The following is a 16,341-nucleotide window of genomic DNA, read 5'->3' on the forward strand; positions in this document are numbered from 1 at the left end:
TTCATTTAGTATTTGCGTACCTCTAAACTATCGTGAAAAAATTGGTTGTTTACTCACTTGTCCTAGACATTATAACTAGTAACCAGTATTATACTCTTATCACATTTTATAATTCTTATCAACTATCCCACTTATAGCTAAGGTCATCAAATCATATTTTCGTCCATCGTCAGCCTTTTGGGGACGATAGCCTCGTTGCTAAATCCTTGAGTTTCTGACTACTCCGAGAGCTTTTCGCAACTTGTATAGCCTTTGAAATAGCTAGCTGGAAAAGCCTAGATTAATATAAAAACTAGAGGAAACTTATACTTGGTGTACCTTGAAAATGAATCAGGCATGGACACTTATAGGTGGAGTTTCGAAGCTCCGAACTAGTCTCCTGCCTATACGTGTCATCGACAGGTTGACACATTGACATCTTGCTGGCAACTAGAGTTCGGATTTTTCAATAGTTCCGAACTGAACGTTAAATATTATTTCAATTTTTTTATTTAAAGACACTTAATCATGTTTAACTCGTACTTTATTAATAACTCAACTTGGTTCATTATGATACACCTTAAAGTATTGAATAATATAAACTAACCTTGTTCACCTTTTCCTATTCAATGTGCAACAACCCGCTACACTCACCTTGATTCAAATAGAGTGCAAAGCCCAAGTAATTCAATATCCAATTTCCATTCATTACAAAATGAAAAAAAAAAACCCGATCATTTAATCCAAACTCCAACAAATATTCAAATCATGTTCAAACGGAAACCAAAACCGTTAAAAGATCCCATGATACTTGACCTTTAATTACAACAGATTTTATATCATATATGAACTTTTCATTAGTGATCATTGTCGAACAAAAATCTAATACTTGTACGGAGCATCATTTTTGTTTGGCACTGGGATACAAGAAAAGGAAATTAAGGGAGGTAGTTGAACTCTTTAGTCCCTTCTGATCTTGTTCACGAATTCCTAATGGTATTGAAAAGTAATTTCAGGTGTATCTTTAGTCCTTCGATAAACATGTATTGGCAATCCTCCTTTAGGCACGGGAAACGGGTCATATTGTATTGCATCGTCCTTTCCAATGACTTTCCATCTGATATCAAACCACATAATGTTATTCAATTCGTTTATCAGATATGAATTATTACAAAGGAAACGTTTTAATCTACTTCAAAAAAAAAAAAAGAAAAAGAAAAAGCTTCAGAACCGCTTGTTTCGATCTTTACGAGCGGTTTTCGATTTAGCAACAGTTTTCGGCACTCTCATCTACAAGCATTGTTTTTTATATCTTCGAATGCCTTGAAGTCTCGACGTGTTGAGTACACCTAAACTAATCGTGGGTGGTCTCCTATTTCTCATGGCCTCACAATTTTAAATGTTTGGGTGTTATACATTGAATTGGGATTTGACTTCATCGAGCAATTATTGCGACGTATTAATTACATGGACATTGCTGAAAAGAGTATATAAAATTTAGGGACAAATTTGGGATATTGAATTTGTAATGTATTGATTATTTATTTAATTGATGCATTTATTTTTTTGAACTCATTAAACACATGAAGATCATAGTGTTTTTATTTTTTTAATAGAAAATTTTAAAATAAGAAATTCTGAAAAAATATTACAAAAACTAGATTTTGTAATAAAAAATATTTTTCATTAAAAATATTAAAAGAATATGTTTTTAACTATTATACTTATAATATAAAAGTGTAAAAAGAATAACAAAGTTTTTCATTGTAAATTTTCTACTATTCTCATAAATTGTGTGTTGTTAAATTAATTGCATGAAAATTTTCTACAAAATCATTAAATACATGAGGATCATAATAGTGTTTTTATTTTTTAATAGAAAATTAAAAAATAAGAAACTTTGAAAATAATGTTATATAAAAATTAAATAGATATTTGATAATAAAAATATATTGGAGAAATAACATTCTCTTGATACATGATTCTTAGAAAAAATATTAAAAGAATATTTTTTTTAATTTAAAAAAATGATTTAAAATATATATATTTAACTATTATACTTATAAAAGTGTAAAAAGAATAACAAAATTTTTCATTGTAAATTTTATAATATTCCCTTAAATTTGTGTGTTGTTAGATTAATTGCATTGAAATTTTCTACATAATTTAAGGGAAACATATGAATTAAAAATGAATATATTTTTGATAATAAAAATATTTTTTATCTATATACCTACAAAATTGTTGATCATTGGCCATGTTTTTCAATTGTCAAAAGATAAAAATGACATCCTCATCAACGCAAATCCAAATATTCAATAAATATATATTTGTAAATTTCTAATTGTTGTAAGTGTAAAAATGAAATATCAACATTTTTTATTTATTCCACCTAATATATAATTAATTAGTAGCCTAATTATTTCACATAATATATAATTAATAGTCTAATAAATGCTAATAAATTATCACTAAAATATACATTAATTGAATAATTTATATCATTTCAAGAATAAAATATAACTCCTATACTCCTATATTAATTTTCTCAAATAATCTATCTTTACATTAACTTTAAATATTTTATCATTTTAATTTTCTTTCTACATGTTATTTTATGATTTTAATACAATTTTGTAATTATATTTTAGTGTAGTTTCTAATTAAATAATAAATTATAGCATCACAAGAAGATATAAAAAAATTATATTTACAGTAGTTCAATAACATGATAAGTATACAATAATATAATAATATGAAATTTTAATACTAATATATTTTATGATTTTTTAACTAAGAATTAAAAGCAGAGAATTTAATAAATTATTTAGTAGAATTGATATCAATAATTATGAATGTCAATATACTAATAATGTCAAAAAATAAGAATCTGATAGAAAAATTAAAAGAGTTAGTTATAATAAGAAATTTAAATATTTTATTAGCACTTTAAAATAAAAATTATATATCAGAAAAAGTCTTTGAGTGGAATCATTCCTAGAGAGGAAGAGGGGGTGACATTTGAATGTTATTCTCCGAACATTCATAAAATTTTCGTGTCTTTATTTTTCACAAGTTTTTACATTTCAAACTATATCTTGTTGTTTAGATTGTGAACCGGTTGAAAATATCATTAGAAATATTGAACCGTCTTCCACACTTTTCACGTGATTTATATTTGTAACCGTCTGAGAAAATCTTTCAACCGCCTAAAAACGATTGAAAACAAATTTTAAAGGCAAATATTTTTTAAAGAGTTTACTCATCATAGTCTAAATTCTTTCCTAATTTATTATATAACATAAAATCAACGGCTTGAATTTTAATTTGAGAAACAATTTTGAAAGTAAGGTATATAAGTTCTTAATTAATTTATTCGTCTAATATAACAAAAGGTTAAACCAATATAAATAAAAAAATGATTCAAATTATTTTTTTTAAAAATCAAATTTTAATTTTTATTAAATAATTAATATTTACGTGCATCGCACGTGCTTCTTGCTAGTAATAATAAATGCACCTATAAGTGGTTGTGAGGTGATGGAGGAGGATGAGCATTTCAAGCTTGGCAAGTTCGCTTCCGGGACAGGAGTGCACTCCGTGACCAAATGGCATGTATGTATTAGGCCTTGATGGTTCCTGCCAAATACCATAAATTATAATCCAGTGAATATTTCGACATACATGTATATATGTCACCATAAATTATGGATAATATGATTTAAAAAAATAATGAACTATGGAAAATACTTGCCAATGATTAATAGCATAATCATATAGTACCAAAATCTAAAGTCAGATCTAGCTAATAAAAAAATATATATAACAGATTTGATCTATTTTGCATGTCTACCAAATCTTGATGGTCCTCCCACTGGTGAAATAGTAAAATTTTTAAATCTTAAATTTTACCTCTAATAGATTTGATTCCCCCAATGTTTAAACGTGACGAATCGATCTCGCTCTAACGTTTTGGACTCAAATTACTATGATTCCTGAGTCAAAATTTTCATCAAAATTCTTACGACGAGCTATATGAGTTGTATGCGTGAGCTTTCTTTCCCAGGATTGAGTATGTTCATAATCAATTCGAGCTTAAACTTTTGTCACTTGAAATTGATAGGGTATGTGTCAAGTAAGCCAACTTATGGCTTGGAGTTTATTGACTTTTATGTAAAAATAATTTTTATTTTAATAATATTTTACTATTTTATCCAATTATGACAATTATTTTATCTACGTACTCATACAAGATGAATAGCTGAATAACTAAAGCTCTTGAATATATAATAAATATCATGAGTATGTCTCTCAACATAAGATAATGAAACTCATTAGGTACGGTGTATTTTATTTTTTAACCTCGGTCAACTCTTTGGTCATTTTCTTAAAAAAAGAGTTGACCGAGGTTATTTAACCAATTTTCCCGAATTAATACTGCATATTCTAAAACGTTTCTTAATGGATTCAACTGCCTAAAATAAAGATAATGATTGCTTGAGCTTGATATTAACATTTGTTATGTAAACGTCATGTTTCATTGGTAAGGTCATAGAGATGACTATTCATACAGATGGGTGATAGTTTAAGGTACATAGAACAATCCTCCCTCGAACTTTCCAGGTGGTTATCACTTACAAAGTGGATTAGTCTGTGATGGTTGTACACTATTAGACCCCATACCCGAGGCAACATGGAGGCTCTACGCACTAGCATGCATTTTGATCTATTTACCGACACAATTGAGGGCCATTGGATGATGAGGTTGGATGTAGTTTCAAAATACTTAGGAGCTAATGCATTGTAATCAGGGATTCACCGATCACCTACCGATGAAGATATTTTATGTGAATTCTGATGAGTTGTTATTGCAAGGAATCTCTGGCCATAATAAAGCATGTGCATTATGAAAATGTGTTTTCTTAGTTTCATATACTATGTCACTATTATTACTCAATGATACATCACATCGTTATTGAATTCATATGCATCTCTCGATATGCCAACATTTACAGATTCGATCATGATATATGAGTAGAATAGACCGTACTATATGTTAACCATAACTTACTGGTTCTTACAAGCATTATCAGTGATACATAGATTATCATGGGACGATGCTACTAGACACTCTTACCATAATCCGATTGGTTTACTCAAACTTGAGTTATAACGTTTTTTATCAAGGGTTTGATGGAAATAATGAGGCTAATTAGGATAATAAGAATAAATGTTTTTCTAGATCACATGATGTTGTGAACGAACATCAAGTATTGGATTATGTGTTTTCATTGAAATAGTTGAATTCAAGGGGTTGAATTCAAGAATTTGAATTCGACGATTGTAGTATGATGGAGATCAAACATATTGCTTATAAAATATTTATAAGGAGATTCAATTATTGGAAGATCTTAATCTCTAACTAAAGAGAGTGAATCTGTCTATTTTGAAGAAAGAGTTCACAAAAATGACAGCTGCAAAAAATGAATCAGTGGAAAATTTTGGCATATAAATTTTCTTTTTTCATTATATGAACAAGATTTGTACCTTTGATATATTTCCGATGTCTGATCGTCGATCGAGATTCTAATGAGTTTACAATTATTTATTTAGTGAATTTAGAATATGCTAATTAAACAAAAAATTAGTGGTATTGACTACTAAGTATAAGACTCATATTGAATATTTTAGAAGAGTTTAGAATTAATTGATTGATTAATAATTAATTAATTAATTAATAGTATTTTAATAATATATGTGTGTGTGTGTGTCAAGTATTTTCAAGAGTTTATAATGACTTAATTATGCGTAATATTCAAGATTGAAAAATAATGTGTGTTTTAAATAATAGAAATTATAGAATCTTTGTAATGCCCGAGATTTTGATTCGGTTAATATGAGATTATTGATTATGAATTGATATAATTATAGACGGGATATTACGAGACCAGATTGGCCAAAGCATATGAAGGGTGCAATTTTTAGACAGAACTATTGGCGACCGAGCGGTAGAAAATAACCGCCCGGGCGCCAATGTTCAACAGGAGCATGTTTTGGGCAGAGGATGCGGCGCCCGAGCGGTATTTTGTGACCGTCCGAGCGCCAGTGCATAATAAACAAGCGCATGGACAGAGAATGCCGCGCCCGAGCGGTAGTTTAGCTCCGCCCGAGCGCCGACCGAAATTCATGAAAAATAGACACGTATCATTAACCGAGCAACTTGATATATATATACGTATATCTTGCTATATTCTTCAAAAACCAGCAGAAGGAATCGAGAAAAGGTTTCTGTGAAAGAGTGAAAAATCCTTACGCCTTTATACTTCAATCCGTCCGTCCGAATCGTAATCTGACTTCAGTACTGCAATCCTATCAACGTAGGCTACAACTTGACGTAAGTTTTGCTACGTTTTGACATGCTTTGAAATTATGTCATTGTCAGAATTGAATAGGATTCATATATGATGTTCTTGACATGTTAGACATTATAGAATCGAAGTCAGATTGAGAAACAGACTGATTATGGAATTGTTATGATTTTCTGATTATATTGATTTGAAATCGGACAGATTTAGATTATGAATGAGTTACAGACTATATCGGATATGAGTTATGATTTGTAATTGATGTCTGTTGATATGGTAGTGACGGGGATACTGAGATTGTGTCGTTCTGTCGTGAATTGGATTAAATCCAGATTAATCAGATTCAGTGTTGAACTGATAAAGAATATTGATATTATGATTCTCGACATGTCGTTTCAGATTTACAGAGATAGTCTTGAGTTCAGAACTGAGATTGCGGCAGACCGAGACTACAAACGGAAGGTATAATTCAATCTGGTATTGGGAGATCGACTTGAGTCGGTTTAGACTTGAGTTTCCCTAAAGCACATACTTTACTTTATTGCAGTGATATTGCATTGATTTGATTGATATACTTGTTCTATTGATTTATAGATAGCAGGTATCAGACGGGAAATCTTGTGACAGAAGTGCCTGATAGTGGTGGGATCGCCACGGGCACATTGCACGATGTTACAGGATAGTGTAGACATCTTGGGACGGAAGTGCCTGACAGTGGCGGGATCGCCACGGGCACATTGCACGATGTCTCAAGATGGGATATTAGCGATAGAGCTACAGTCCATGACGGATAGGTCAGGACACCGGATGTTGGTTATATCGAGTAATAGGATTGGAATTCTTCTATTACGGAATTCGATATAGGAATACCACATTTGGAAACCGGGATCCCTAGACTAGGATGGAGTCTAGTCTGAAACGTGGAGTCACGTATATGTTTGACAGTCTACGATTGTTTATGTTTCAGATTTTGATACATATATCTGTTACCTGATTACATGCTTTATATTTGTTTATATGATTGCATGTTTCGTTGTTTATACTGGGATTTATTCTCACCGGAATTATCCGGCTATTATCTTGTCTGTATGTGTACATGACAACAGGTGGGACATGATCAGGGTCCAGGAGATGAGGAGAGATCGTGATAGAGTGGAGACTTTGGACTTGGATGTATATAGGGTTTTGACACTTGATATTTAGATGTTGAACCTTAGTTTTACTGATTTGTAGACCGTACAGGACATGTACTTTATTTTATACTGAGTTGTATATTAGTTGATTTCACTACGTTCCGCATTTTAAAAAGGAAAAAATTTTAGACCCTGTTTTATAATTGATTAATTAGTCTCAATGATGATTAAGAACTTGATTAGCAGTCCGGGTCCCCACAATCCTGATTCAAGATGAATCTTGGTGAGATTGGAATATTGTATTTATTTAATACATGATATCAAATGGTTGTTTAAAAAAATAACAATTAAAACAACAAGAAAATAAAGTCAATATTTTCTCTTGTCTTCTCTTTCTCACATACGATACTCGACCACCACCTAGTCCAAGGCTCACGTAGCGTCGTAGCACCGCCGCTGCTTCGTCGCCGTAGCATAGCCGCTGCCTCGCAGAAATTTTCAATTTCTGGTGATTGATCGATTTATTCTCGACACATAATTTCGTGTAGATTTCTAGTACAATCCACACGAGGAACAAAGTTTCTGATAATGAACCTAATTAGAATGTTGAAGAAAATCGTAGAGATTTACAAAAAAAAACCAACTATACTAATCACGAATTGGTTTGGTGTATAGCGTTCTTAAACGCAAAGATAAATCAAATCTGTACACCCTATGAACTGTTTAAATCATACGACATCCAAGAACGTTTTAAATATTAAACAAAAATTTAAAACTTTTGTTGCGTCTTGGATGTGAAAAACGGTACTCTAATAGTGGTATCAAAGACTAGGTTTCTCAATCATATGATTCTTATATTGTTTATTGTTTAAAATTATGTTCAACAAATATTTTCTAATAGCATATGAAATCCAAGTAAATCCAAGGCCCTGAAATGTTTTAGAAGAAAAAAATATCCGTGCACTGCCTAGAATAGTTTTCGGCAGCTCACGTGTAGGCAGCCGCTGTACATATAGGGAGCGATGTCTGCGCAGAAGTTTTAATGAAAACAATAATGGTTGCTTCGTGCAAGGCAGCGCGCTGCTGCTGGGCGAAGCTAGCAAGAAAATTCCGGGCAATGGGTTAGAAAAATAACATGGGTACCCAAGATGGTCCAGGGCACTCTCTGGCCCATGGGCTCGAAAATTTTAGGTTCAAGATGTTTGTATAATTTTTATTTTTTTAATTATGTCAGTCAATGACATATTTGTAAGATACACGATTTGATAATGTATGATATTATATTTCGATATAATATATGTTATTATATGGTAAAATGATGATCAAAATCCATGATCAATTTGCTAGATGTATGTTATGAGTTTTTAAATTATTGCACTTTTAATTATTTGATAATTATTAAATGGGCCTTTTGTGTCCCGATCTCACCCCTTAAATTTGTACCACAATGTGTCATAGAAATTTAATTAAATTTTAGATTTATTAAGATATCAAGATTTGAAGACGATGAGCCCAGATCCTCAAGAATTTTGAAGACTAAAAACATGTAAATATTTGAAGCTTGTGTAATATTGCATTTTCTTCCCTGCATATACCATGGTTTTGGAGTTGGATCCATTATAATACTGCTTGTCATAGCAGCATGATATGACTATGAAATATGACAGATGGATGTGAAGACATTGTTCCTTAATGGTGATATTAAGGAATAGATTTATATGTCTGAACCTGAATAATTCACATTAGTAGGAAGTGAACATAACGTATATATGCAAACTTCATATATTCATTTACGAAATCAAACATACATAGAGGAGTTGGGACATCAGATTAAATAATAATACCATCCAAGAGTTTAATTTTGACAAGAATCCTGATGAACCTTGTGTATACAAGAAGATTAGTAGGAGTGCAGTGACATTCATAGTAATTTACGTTGATGACATAATAATCATTGAAAATGATATAAGGATGTTGCAATCAGCTAAAATATGATTGGCTAGTAAATTCTCCGTGCAGGATATGAGTGACGCATCATACGTATTAGGAATACAGATCTATATGGATAGATCAAGGAGGATGTCATGGCTCACTCAATCCGCTTATATAGATATTATACTAAGGAGATTCTCTATGGAACAGTCCAAGAGAGGATATCTTCCATAAGCGTCTCTCATTGGTAGTATTATGTATGGTACAATCTCTGCTCGACCTATTTCTTTTGCAATGAGTGTTTCAAGCAGCTATCAGTCGAATCCTGGTGCATTAAGATCGTAAAGATATTCTTAAGTACTTGAGAAAGTCTAAGAATTTGTTCATGGTCTACAAGAGTGGAGAATTAAAATTGAAAGGTTATACTGATTCTAGCTTTCAATCAGATGTGAATGATTCGAAATCAACATCTGGATTTGTATTCATTCTCAATGGTGGTGCTGTCTCTTGGAAAATTCTAAGCAAGACACCACACCAGATTAAAATACGGAAGCCGAATACAAGCTGTATTAGCTGCAACAAAAGATGTTGTTTGGATGAGGAATTTCATTCAAGAGTTGGGCCTCATTCCTAACGATGTAGTGCGACAACACAAGTGTCATTGAGGAAGAAAATGATATATGAAGTCTCATCAACAATTCAAATATATACTGAGGAAATTCAACATTATCCATGAGATTTTCGGAAGATGAGACATATCAGTAGAGAGAGTTGTCTCTACAGATAATATCGTAGATCCACTTAAGAAATCTCTGTCTGGACCGTTGTTTGAGAAACATCGTGTAGCGCGACTTTGAGATATATGTGTAGTTTGCTATATGGCAAGTGGAAGTCTCTTGTGGCTTATGCTTTACTGATTCTTATATTAAAAAATATTTATTAATATAATATATTATGGTTTTATCTAATTATGACATTTACTTTATATTGTATACAATGCAAGCTACATAAATAAATTTCTTAAATATACAATAGATACCATGAGGTTAGCTTCTCAATGTAAAATCATGAAACTCATTAGGAAGTGTATTGTATATTCTAAATTAGTTCCTAGTCAATTAAGCCACGTAAAATAAGGATAAGATCGCTTTAGCTTGTGACTAGCATTTTTTATGTAAACGCCGTGTTTTATTGGTAAGGTCATGAAGATGACTGCTCATTTGATGAGGCATTGAACAATCATCTCTAAGACTTTCCAAGTGGTTATAACTTATCTTGTGGATTATTCTACAGTTATTGTTGTATACCATCAGTCATTAGATCCGAGACAACATGGAGGCTCTGCGTACTAGCATGTATTTTGATTTGTTTACTGACTCTATTGACAGTCATCAGATAGAGAGGTTGTGTGTAGTTTTGAAATTCGTAGGATTCAATGCATTGTAGTCGGGGATTCACCGCTCACCTACTGGTGAATATATCCTATATGATTTTATGAGTTATTAGTGTAAGAAATCAATGGTCAAAGTAAGACATGTGTATTATGGAAATATGTTTCCTTAGTTTCACATGCTATTTAAATATTATTACGAAAAGATACATCATACCGTTATTGAATTCGTATGCAACGGTCGATATACAAATAGTTGTAGATTCGATTGGGATATATGAGTAGAAGGGATTGTACTATACACTAACCATAACTTACTGATTCTTGCAAGCACTATCAGTGATACCTAGGGGTCGTGGGGTGATGCTACTAAACACTCTGACCATGATTTCATAGGTGCAATAAGACTTGAGTTTTGACGTTCTTGATCAATGGATAGATGAAAAGAATGTAGCTAATTAGGGTAAATCCGAAAAAGAACAAATGTTGTTCTGAATCATGTGATGTTGTAAACCCACGTCTAGCTATATCTCAAAACCATTAGAGGTCACACAAGTAATGGATTATATGTTCCCATTGAGATAAAATTTAATTCAATGCATTGAATTTGTCGATTGTATTTTGATGAAGATCAAATAGATTTCTTATAAATGAGTTTATAAGTAGATTCAATTATTGAAAGTTGTAGAAGTTAGTTTAATTGCTAATTATATATGTAAGAAGAGTTGAACTGTCAATCTTTGTGAAGGAGTTCACAAGACTGATGGTTGCCAAAAATGAATCAGTGGAAAATTTTGGCTTCAAAATTTTCGTTTTTCATTATATGAACAAGATTTATATCATCAATACATCTTCATTGTCTGATCATCGATCAGAATTATAATGATTTTACAATTATTTATTTAGTGAATTTAAAAAATGCTAATTAAAAAATAAATTAAAGATAGTGTAATAAGTATAAGATCATTATTAAGAGTTGATAATAATTTTTATAGTATTTTCAAGAAAGAAAATACAATATGAGAGTTTTAAATAATGAAAATATAGAATTCTGATTTGAGGAGAATCTTGGTAAGAATGAAATATTGTGTTTATTAACTACATGATATCAAAGGGTTGTAAAATAAAAAATAAAAATTAGCACAACAAGAAAATCAAGTCAAAATTTTCTCTCACTTTCTCTTTCTCCCCTACGATACTCGACCACCACCATGTTCCAAGGCTCACAGCTAAGCACGACCAAAACACCACCGCTGGAGAGTTCTAGTACAATCCAAACGATAAATAAATTTTTTTATTGTGGACCTGTTTAGAAGGTTGAAGAAAGTTCGTAGAGATTTACAAGAAGGATCAACACCGCTAATCTCGAACTGGTTTGACATTCACCGTTTTTTAACGCAAAGGTAAATAAAAATTAAAACAATCCATGAATAGTTTAAATCATACGATGTTCAAGAACGTTTTGAACGTCAAAACTAAAATTTTGAAAACTTCTGTTGCTTCTTAAGTGCGAAAAATGATATTCAAACATAAATTTGATCCAAAATCGACATCCCCATTATTTCATTTTCAGATCATCACGTTTAATGACAACATTGCAGATAAACCAAGTGAATGTATGAAACTTGATTGTTCCACGCTAGACTATACATGTCATGTACAAGGCAACATTCATGAAACCTTTTATATATATAAAGATTACAATGACACGTAGAAGACGATGAAATTATATTTTATAGTTAAAGAGATATTCGAAGTTAATTATAATATATACCTCAAATCTGGAAGGGTCAAACTTGTCGGGCTGCGGGAAGAAATCTGGTGAATGGTGAATGGTTCTGAAGAGAGGAAGAACTTTCCAACCTTTGGGGATCACATAACCTTGGAATTCAACGTCTTCCACTGCCTCTCTAACTGTAAACGACAAAATACTCGCACTTCTCAATGTCTCTTGAATCACCTATTTTCCACAAATTTATTACAAATCTTGAAATCCATGCAGGCTAATAGAATCAAAATCGCAAAATTCTATATGTTAAGAAGTCAGATAATATAAAATATATATATATAATATATATATTAAAAACTTAAATAATATTTTATGAGCCAGACGTGTCCTCAACAAACCTGTGGTTCTTGGTCTCAGCAACACTACTTATTTAATATATAGATAGATATGAATTCAAGATTAAGTAGGTACCCTTGTGGTCAATGACATCTGTCGGGTGTCATCCCATGTAAGCCCCCGCTGGCCTTGCTTGCAATCGTAGCTTTCGCTGGAGCTCTTCCTGCTCCTTCTGAAATTTTAGTGTTGATACTCACTCATTGTAAAATCTAAAACTTTATGTTTAAAAAGGAAAAATATATATATGGAAAAGGGAAGGGTGAATTAATGTGTCATAAAAAGTCCATATTTATGCATGCATCTAAAAACAGTAAATTTGCATTTTGTAGGTCATTAAATTTATTATTTAAAAATCAAAAATAAATGCCTCAAGACAAGCTATTATTTAGCTTAAGATAAAGAAGAAACAAAGCAATCTGGTTAAGTCAACATATAACATATAATGTCATTCTCGACACGGAACGTCCAAAACATCAAGTTCCAGAGGCATCGGTTCCAAATTTTTCGTATGCTAAATAAACAAAATTTATAGCCAAAAACAAGAAAGAAAATGTACCGTGACAGAAACTAAGACATTTGCATTATCATGCAGATACTTGAGCAACCAAGTCAATACGCTGGCTGTGGTGTCGTGAGCTGCAAACATTACTCCAATAATGTTGTCTGCTATTTTGTCATCACTTAAATCATTCATCTTCTCCTGTTGAGCCCTCAGCATAACTCCCACCAGCCCTCCGCCACATTCCCATTTACTCCTCCGCTTCTCTATTAATTTCATCATTGTCTTGTTCAGTTTCTTCCTTGCCTGCAAAAATATTGGGATACAAAGTGTACAAACATAACTCAAAATCATTATCCTTCAATCAGCTGTTGTAAATGCGTACGAACTGTTTAATTTATTAATTATTGTTAGGGAACATTACATTTTAGTCGTATATGTTTCTTTCTTTACTATTTTGGTTATATGTGTTATCAAATTTTAATTTTTATATCTTTTAATTTAACAATATTAGTCATATTTATCTAAACTGATGATACCATATTGCATAGATCAGTATTATGTCAGTGTTACTCTTAGGTGTACCACATCCGAAAAATAACTAATTTTAAATATATATATATATATATCAAACAAAAATTGAAATTTGATATTATAAATTACTAAAACAAAGAGACAAATATATATGACCAAAAATATAATTTTCTCTAATTTTATACTTTAAATAAAATGTTTTGAGTCAATAAATATAATTTAATGAATTTGGAACGATTGTAATTTACTTTAATAGCTAATTACATGTCATGTTAAACTTAAGCATATAGATATTAATGTTAAATCCTTATACTGTGTTACTGAAGGTTACTATTTTCTTCTCCATAATTTTCTCTTTGAACCTCATCTTTCTCTCTCGTTTTTCAATCAATCAACCAAATAATACATATTATTTAATGCTTAACATATTTATAAATATTTTATATTTACATTTTTTCCTATTATATTAATTATGTCTGATTAAAGATTCCTTTTTTTTCTATTAAATTAATTATGTATGATTAAAAATTATAATAAACATATATAATACTATTATGCTTTATAATATAATTTTTTAACAAATGAGTGCGTTTTTTGGCTATCAGTCCGTAGGGGCCGGCGAGCTTTATGCTTAGTACTACACCTGGGTGAAGTGGCTCATGTCATGCATATTTTAATAATTAGGAGTCATGAGACTCAAGATGACTTCATATCCAACTACACGTCTTACAGGTACGTGTTCAATTCTTTTTTGCATGAAGACAAAAACGCAGGAGGTGTTTGATTATTTGCAAAATATTTGTATTTATTTTTATATAAATATATACGTATAGGTATATGCATATATAATATTCAGGGAGTTGTGTATGTGTGTGTTTTGTTTTTACCTTCATTGCTTTGTAGAAAGGAGTTCCTGGAAAATCCAAAGGCATTGAATTGTAGCCTTTCTCCAAGGTTTGGTATAGATATTTGATTCCTTCCATCTCTGCCTCTTGGTCATCCCCAAACACCGACAGCATAGCAACATCGAACGCATACTAATTAAATAGATCAAATATTAAATAAAAGTGCAACAATTCTTGGCTAGAAAAGTTATCATTATTTTGCATTCAACCTATGATCATCGATCACTCCAAAAACAATATATATTCTGCTCTCACATTACTATATTTACTATTTTCCAAAAAAAAAATGAAGAATATTTGTAAATATTCCAAGACTTAAATTTCCAAAAAAAAATTCACCAAACACTAAAATATAATATTATAGTTGTAGGGACCAAAAAATTACCTGGCTCATCTCCTCTAAAGTATGAACAGGGGTGGTGTCCATTTCCCATTTGTGTAGAAGCTTCAGGACTACATTTTCGATTTGCTGGACCGAGGCTTTAATTGCAGCAGGTAGAAAGGATGTATGGATGAGTTTCTTGAGCATAGAATGGTAGTTTCCTTGGTGGAAGAAGACGGCGTTGGGTCCTATCATTTTCTCTTTGCTTGGTGGATATGTCGGCTTGAACAGATGAGCTTGAGTCACCAGAACTACCTTTGTTGCTTCTGGGCTCGAAATCATCACACAAGGGCATCCCAATATATGGCTCTTGAATATATCACCATACCTATACATGTATATATAAATATACTATGGATCGATGGATGCGATACATGTTGTATAATTTAGTCACAAGTACATCGTCGAAACAAAAAAAAAATTTACAAATAGAAAAGATATATTTTTGACGACTGAGCCATATGAGTCGTGTGAAAACAAATTTTATGCAGAATGATATCTAGGGAAGGTGTACTTTGATCAAGTGACAATATAAACTATTTCTGTATCTCTCTCTGTATTACGAGGGTGCGATTATCTTAACAAATTTTTTATTTAAATGAATCTAGAATGGGAAAGTAGTGGAGAATTTTTTCCACTAGAGGATACAACTAGTCATGGATAGATATTAGTGTGTGTGTGTGGTGTGTACCTCTTTCTTCTCATGGAGAAGAAGGTGTTGGGATGTTGAGAATAGAACTTCAGGGTTTCTCCGATATAAGGCCAACCCATGGAACCTGGAGGCAGTCGGCGGAGCAGGCCCTTGTGTGTGCGGCGCTGGCGGCCACTCCATTGCCGTCTCAGGAAGAGATATCCCACCAGCACCAGCACCACACTGATTATTTCCATTATCTACAGTACTCTCTGCCACAAACAAGAAGAAGAAGAAGAAGAAACTAATATTAGTGGTAGTTGAGTTCGAAAATTAAATTGAAAACTGGAGCGGTGAAGCTTAACCGAACCTGATGTGACTATGGGGGTATACATACCATTTTGGTCTGCTTTGTTTCTATATATACGTGTAAAACCTAATCGAGTTAAATTAATGGTGATTTTTC

General features: G+C 31.7%; 1 pseudogene; it reads right to left on the reverse strand.

Moving 5' to 3' along the window:
* Positions 1-932: 932 nt before the first annotated feature.
* LOC142537402 (abscisic acid 8'-hydroxylase 2-like) lies at positions 933-16,141 on the reverse strand (annotated as a pseudogene).
* Positions 16,142-16,341: the final 200 nt, after the last annotated feature.

The sequence above is a fragment of the Primulina tabacum genome, chromosome 2 (genome assembly GCF_025594145.1).
Source record: "Primulina tabacum isolate GXHZ01 chromosome 2, ASM2559414v2, whole genome shotgun sequence".
Lineage (NCBI taxonomy): Eukaryota > Viridiplantae > Streptophyta > Magnoliopsida > Lamiales > Gesneriaceae > Primulina > Primulina tabacum.